Genomic DNA, 7,863 nt, shown 5'->3' on the forward strand with positions numbered 1-7,863 from the left:
TCTAACAGAATTACCTGCGTAATCCAAGTGATTATATATATTATGTAGAAATGTCAAAATTGCATCATCTACTCCTCTACCTTCTCCATAAGCAAATTCAAATATTCAAATATGATTCAGTACCAGATGGTTTCCTTTTAACACTGATGGATTATGATTGGATCATTGTTTAAACAGACCATTGTGTTCCAGAAGAGTGACGTTTTGGTCAGTGTTGTTGATATAATCAATGAATTTGTTGATATGGTCACAATCGATTACTAATGTGTTGTCCACGTATCTCTATCAAATCTGACGGGGAGTGTTGCTTCCATGAACCTGTTATAGGTATAAAGAAGTGAATGAAGTTGTTTCTTGAAAATTCCCCAAGATTGTCCAAAATTCCCAATCTTCCCACAAGTTCCTGTTTGTTTCCACCACCACAAAAATTCACGGGAAATTTGCAACACTAATACAGGCAAGTTGCTGGGTCCTCCCTTTGTTACCTCTCTGCCACATTGTTGATGTTACCACGTTTAACTGCTCGGCCTACCTCTTCCATCTGTGCTTATCCCTCCATGCCCCTGGAACAAGGTTGTAGACTTCATCTTCTGCATACATTTGGCCAAAATCCAAATTGGCATTCCCCATTATGGTAAGGTCGTGAAGGAAATATAAGCAATGGCTATAGTCCTCATAATCTTTGGAGTTTGAAGTGTTCTTTCACTCAATCATTGACAGTTCTTGTCAACTCGTCTCCTTTGTGAGAGATGGTAATTGAAGATCTTCTGCTGATGTGTGACATTGGCATGTCTGTAAGGTCTTGTCATTGTGGTTCTCATAAGAAAGATGTCATCCTTAAGTATGACAAACGGAAAGCATTCAAGTGTCCTGCCGTCGTTTAGGATTGGTGATAGATCTTGAAACCCAATGCTATCGTCTTTGATGCTGTCATTCAATTTGCAGTTGTTATAGATCTACGCATCAGATTTTTGGTCGGATTGGTCCAATCCTCTGGTATCAAACCAAATGAACTTGTGGTTACTGTTCACCAGTGCCATGAGGACAATGCTAGTGAAACCTTTATAATTGTGATAAAGGCTTTCGGAGTGATCTGTATTTAGATGGCCATATGCTTGCCATCTAATGCTCCCAAAGCACGGGGTATATTCCACCTTTGTTTTGAGCCATCCTACTGGGGTTAGGGGGGGCAGGGTAGTACTTCTTCTTTGTATTCAGCTGCAGTGGCCCTGCAGACCTCGGGTACAAAAGGGCATATTGTTCAGATGATGTCCATTAGTCAAATGACAATGAAGTGTAGGTATCGGCAGTTGGCATGTACCTTAACCTCATGACCAGCTTCAGGCCTGCAGTGATAGTTCTCCCGAACTATGTATACTGCTTCTGGATTTGATGATGCACCTGATGAATATAACTGGGGTAATTCTCACCTTTTGAACAACTGTACGTCTTCAGCTTGGAGTTCTTGCATGTGTCCAAATTGATGCCTCCTTTCTGTTGTCACCTTGTCCATGGTTTCACAAACCCTGCTGTGACGTCTTCTTTTTTTTATTTCATTGATAGCTCTATCTGTTATATTTGATATTGGAAAGTCCAAACTGAATTTTTAGTATACAGTGCGTGTCAAAAAAAAAGTTTACACTTTGAAAAAGCCGTGGGAATTAAAAGATATGCAACATGTGGGTATTTTTTTTCACATATAATCTTGGGTTTGGGTCTCATCTATCCAATGAAAGTAAAATTTTTGACAGAATGTTACAATTGAGTGAGCACTGTCCATTTTGTAAAGCTCGCAGAAATCTGTTTGTGCAGAAATGCTTGTTTTCATGCTGTGTCAAGGGAAAAGGGCTAAATCAAACTTATCCTGCAAAACATTTCTCATCCATTTTCTTGCACTTTTAGTTAATTGAAATAAAAAGGATACATTCAAGCATTTAGTATTAAATCATTTTGCCACCCAAATTGAAATTTACCATTTTTGTGCCAGCTGGATCTGAGGACATAACTGACTCTGAACAAAAGTTTATATCAGACATCTCTAGCATTTTTTCACTAAGTTTTATCATTTAAAGTGGGTTTACATTTCATTTTTCATTTAATACATGTTTCTCCACACTTTTTCAAAGCTTGGCAATGATTAACAAAGTAAAAATCAAGCCTAAGCCATTTCATGTAAATCACAGCTCAGTGTAAATCAAATATCGTCACAATGGCCTCGGTGTGTAGGGGAGTGGGGAGGGGCACAATGCACTCTTAGAAGTGTTGTGGGCAAGGAAACAAGTTTAAAAAGGTAAAATATATCTTCAGTTCAAATTTTACTAGCTAAATTCCACGTGTTCTTCATTTAAGGTCTACTTTGGTTTGCATAACTATTTCAAGGTTCTGCGCAAATCATTTTTCACTAACTTTTCAAAAGTAAGTGGTGCTCACTAAACCGGAAATATTTTTCGACATTTATATCGTCATTTGCTTAAATGGATCTGTACCAATGTGATAAAATGTGGAAAAGTTTTCAGGATATTTATACAAATGTATAACTCTACAGGATTTTTTCTAAGTGTAAACTTTTTTTGATACGCACTGTATAATACTGTTACCTGTATCAAGAAACTTTTCATTGTACAAGAAGCTCTTCTGTCTGCACAAGAAAGGTATTGTGAAGAGCATGAACAGTCTTGAAATGAAAAATTGTGAAATTTTGGATTGGCAATGCATTTTAAACATCATTTCACAGTCACTTTGATAGGATTTCTTTCATTTTTCAAATTCAATACTGAATAGCAAAAATTGAATTTTGTCTTAATGTTTTCTCTCTGCAGCAGGCACAGACTGCTATCCAAGAGAGCAAAGCCCTGGAATCAAGGGTTCATCTGGATGTCATCAGAAGTCACCCAACATGAAGCAAGCAATATGGACAAGGTTATGAAGAAGTCATTGTCATGCTGGAGGGATTCCATGACATTTGCTCCAGCAACAATTGCTCTGTTTTAATTTCTACACACTAAACAAATGACTAACTTCAACCCTGGGTTTAACACTATACCCTACCCTAACCCTAACCTAGGACCCTATTAGAAATCTAACCCTGCATCTTACATGAAACAAAGTCCGGAGCAATTGTTGCAGGAGCAAATGTCTTGTCACCACTGGAAGATGGACTCGACAAACTCAGTCAAAGGTCAAGAAAATTATCAGAAATATGCTGTGAGATCCTGTGGTAAGTTGTGCAATGTTTATTATTTTTACATGTATCTCTATGGGGCATTTTAGCAGTGCATTAAAAATACTTATTTTTTCATAAATGGTTTGTTGGTGCAATATCAGGGCATATTTAACAATGGCCAAAATCTTATTAATTCCCCATATAGGCAACCTGCTGTGCAATGTCAGGCCTCAGGTCACTTTGATAAAAGTATTCAATTTCTTTGTGTGAGATGGTTTAATATTTGATATCAATAATTACATTCTGTCATTAAAGTTCACCTGAAACTTCTACTAATGATCGTAAAAGAATAGAACGTTTTCAAGTCTTGGTCAAATGTTATTTTAGGTCAATGAACTTGAAAATAAAATAATTTCATTTTTCCTTTAATTTTGAAAAATTGTTCATTTTGATTACTTTTCATGAAGCTTCTATAAAGTGTCTCATTTTCAAACATAATTTTGAACCTTATCTTATCCTCTCATTATTATAAACCAAATCCAGTCACTACTTTCAATCTTATGTCTTCCATGAAACTTAGATGGGAGTGGTCTGTCACCGTAGTAACTGTTTGGTCAGCCATTGATAGAAGCTACATGTACATGTATGCATTGTATCAGGTTTCAGTACAGTGAAGTTTACTTTTGCAATCACCTTTTTTTATATAAACTTGATTATTTTTTCATCTTACAAGGACTGGAATAATTAAGTTGATACTTTTCTTTGGTTCACAGCTTTACCTCATGGCTGAGAGGAGGCTTACACAGCTGAGAGATGACAGTGCCATTTAAAGTGAGTAGAGGGAAATAAAGATAGTTGCAGTTCATTGAAATAAATCTTGATTATGGAATGCCAATAATGCAATTTCAAGTTCGGTGTTAGTTTGCAAGCACGATTGTGATCACCGACCATAACACCTAGTGGGACTTTATAACAAGAATGATCCAAATCACATTGTTAGCTTAACATAAAGTGAGATTGGTTCTTGAACCAGCTTTGCTTAAATATAAATGCCCAGTTCTAGTGACAATATATAAATGAGTTAAAACAGAATCCATTAAAATGACCACCCAAGTGTTTGTATGTATTTGATAATGAACAAATATGTACCAGATGATTCTAGTAGAAAAAATATGTAATTGGTGAGAAATGGACAGAATAAACAAAGCATTCCAGGCAGAAATTGGTCCTTCTTTTTATTCTTCCAAGCAATGATGATATACTGTACCACATGTGCTTATCTGTGTTTGTGATCTTGAGTGTAATCATTTTCAGCCAATATTTCATGATTTCACAGATTTAGATTTATGTACCGATAAATGAACCATGACTAGGTAGAGTGATTTTAGATGATATATGGTTTCAGTTATGACACAGTGTACTTCTTCATCAAATTCAATGTTGGAAATATATGTGTGTAAGCATCATGCCTTATGCTGCAATATGCACATATGAAAACTAGATACAATGTAATCAAGTTAATTAGCAAGATGTTTTTGATGATGTCAATGAATTGATGCAAATCCCCAAATTAAATTTTATTTCAGTGTAGTCTAGCAGTAGTACATTTGTCCTAAATTCAAATTGTATTAAATCCTATGTAGATGTGTCACAGTACAATTTTTATGCTGGATATATGTTTAATGAATAATGTTTTTTTTTTCCTTTCTCCTTATACTTGCAGTCATATCACTCGTTGTACAACATGGATACACCCCCTTTCAAGGAAATTCTACCAGAGCTAAAGATGTGATGCCAATCTTGCCATCTTTATCTGCACTGAATGTCTGGTGTGATCATTTGTTGGTACATACATGGACATGATGTATAATCCACCTGTATAGAAAGACCACCTTTTCAGATAGACCAATTGTTATATCCTTTGAAACATACAACAAAGGAACCTGTTTTGTAAATACCTCTTTTTCTTATCTCTGAGAGGGACTGGTATTTTGACACCAGACATTATCCATGCTCTGTTTTGGTGCTCCTCTGATGTACATAATATGGAAATTTCCACCATGTAAATCAAATTGAATGAACCAAATGCCAGTTTAAAAGACTAACTGCATTGAGCTACTTATGAACCAGGATGGGAAATGGTTTTTGTCTTACCTGCATAGGAGAGTGAGACTATAGGCGCCACTTTTCTGGTGGCTGCAGAGTCAACACTAAATTTTAACCTAAGGTTAAGTTTTTGAATTGACAGCATAACTTAGAAAGTATATGGACGTAGTTCATGAAACTTGGCCATAAGGTTAATCAAGTATTACTAAACATGCTGCTGAGATTCATGTCACATGACCAAGGTCAAATGTCATTTAGGGTCTATGAACTTTGGCCATAATGGGGGTATCTGTTGAATTACCATTATAACTTTAAAAGTTTATGGGTCTGATTCATGAAACCTGGACATATGAGTAATCAAGTATCACTGAACACCTGTGAAAGTTTCAGGTCACATGATCAAGGTCAAAGGTCATATAAGGTCTATGAACTTTGGCCAAGGTGGGGGTATTTGTTGAATTACCACCATAACTCTGAAAGTTTATTGGTCTAGTTCGTAAAACATAGACATAAGAGTAATCAAGTATCACTGAACATCCTGTGCAAATTTCAGGTCACACGACCAAGGTCAATGAACTTTGGCCATGTTTTTTTTTGGGGGGGGTTCTGTTGAATTATCATCATAACTTTAAAAGTTTATGGCTCTGATTCATGAAACTTGGACATAAGAGTAGTCAAGTACCTTTGAACATTTCATCCGAGTTTTTGGTCACATGACCAAAGTCAAAGGTCATTTAATGTCATTGAACTTTGACCATTTTAGATTTAATTATTACATTGCTGTCATAACTTTCAAAGTTTATAGATATAGTGTTTAAAATGTGCATATAGGGGTATTCAAGTTTCACTGACAAGTTTTAGATCTGTGAATGGTGTTTTTTATGAATAATTATTTGATAGTAGTTTTCTAAGTCAGCACTGCTGCTATATTGAATTGAATGATGCAGGTGAGACCGCCAGAAGCATTCCACTTGTTATTTCTAGGGGCTATTTTTGTCCACAATGGTGGTGATTGCAGACTTTTTGGGGTTATTTCTTTCATATTAAGAGCTACATTTTTGTGGAACAAGCATTTACGCTGCAAAAGCATTTCTCATCATTCTGCTGTATGTAGAAAATTAATTTTTTAGACAATATTAGCACCCCAAAGTGTTCAATTTTGTGAATTTTCCAACACTTGTCATGAACCCATTTTTAAGGTATTTATGATGACTGTGTATCTTAGAGGAGCAGGTCCAAGCTATTATCTCTGAACAGTGATTTTTAGTTTAAATTGAAAGAAAAAGATCCTTTCCCTTTCTTGAAACCTATTGTTCTGTTTCAAACTTGATCGAGAATGAAATTCTGTTTTTGAGAGAAAACGTACACATAAAAAGCATGAATTCCATTTTGCAGTGAGTTTTCTCCCTATAAGTATAGAACCAAAACAGATTTTTCGTTTTGATTTACTGGTTAACAGAAGATCACTGTCCCTAATTATTTGCTGACTTTCCAAATTATCTGAATTATCTGTTGTTTGATTAATGGATGCATAGAATGTAGAGCATGATTGCTAGGAGAAAATATGTTCACAAGGTTGCAAATGTTTTTCAAGTATCCTTAGGTTTATAATTAATATGGTGTGGTAATTAGGGCTTGTAGGTTTTTGTGGAGTTAACTCAGTTTACATGAAGTTAGTAATTGTGTTCATATTGTGTTTACTATTCTGCAAAAGTGGACCCAAAGGTTTTCCAGAGTTTTTCTCAAATGAATTTTACCTCTGGTTTTTTACCCTGGATCTACTTGTCGTAGAATAATTGCTTAAAGGGGAACAGAAGTCCCGGACCATGGGGTCTACGTGGATCTACTTGTCGTAGAATAATTGCTTAAAGGGGAACAGAAGTCCCGGACCATGGGGGAAATTGGATCGTAAGCAATTTGCAAAAGGCTTGTTTACTTTATGCACACAATAATAATACTGTACTGGATTAATGAAATAAAAAATTGGAAGGTGCGAATTCAACCCAACTAGTATCACACTAATATGTTCAAAGTAAAAATTTACTTTCATTTGGATGGCTCTGCGCCAATTATGTAATACCCCTTAACCCTATTAGGACTGGGAGGGGGCCATTATGGCCTCCCTCTGATCTCGGCTGCCGTTTGTGCAATCGCGCCGAAATTTGGCAGCACATTCTTTACCGCATAAACTACAAGCCAGTATAAAAAAAATTTAAAAATTCTGAAAATAATTATTTTTTATTTATTATTAATAAAATTCCCCTGTCTTTTTCTCTGATTTTATTTGTTATTGCTTTTTCATGTAAACAGCCACCCCCAAACCAACAATAAGTTGCCAGGGAAGCTTTTAAATAGCCAAAATAGTTCATTTGATCCTCAAAATAAAAAAAATAGCTTCTTCTTCATACTGTCAAAATTTTAGATTAGAAAAATTGAATAGAAAAAAAATAGATACAAGGGTTTCTTTGACATTATTTTTTTTGCAGGCTGCTTGAAAATTCCACAGTGGGCTTCACCATGGTTTATGACTTGCATTCACTTTACAAAGATCCCCCCCTCCTTTGGAATTTGTGCGCAATGCAGCACAATAGCTT

The 7,863-nt window shown here is 35.6% G+C and overlaps 1 long non-coding RNA gene across 1 annotated transcript; it reads left to right on the forward strand.

Annotated features, from left to right (window-relative positions):
* Window positions 1–3,067: 3,067 nt before the first annotated feature.
* On the forward strand, window positions 3,068–5,446 carry LOC121417957. Its single transcript, XR_005970405.1, has 3 exons — window positions 3,068–3,217; window positions 3,937–3,994; window positions 4,887–5,446. It is a non-coding gene; the product is annotated as an uncharacterized LOC121417957 (long non-coding RNA).
* Window positions 5,447–7,863: the final 2,417 nt, after the last annotated feature.

The sequence above is a fragment of the Lytechinus variegatus genome, chromosome 7 (genome assembly GCF_018143015.1).
Source record: "Lytechinus variegatus isolate NC3 chromosome 7, Lvar_3.0, whole genome shotgun sequence".
NCBI lineage: Eukaryota > Metazoa > Echinodermata > Echinoidea > Temnopleuroida > Toxopneustidae > Lytechinus > Lytechinus variegatus.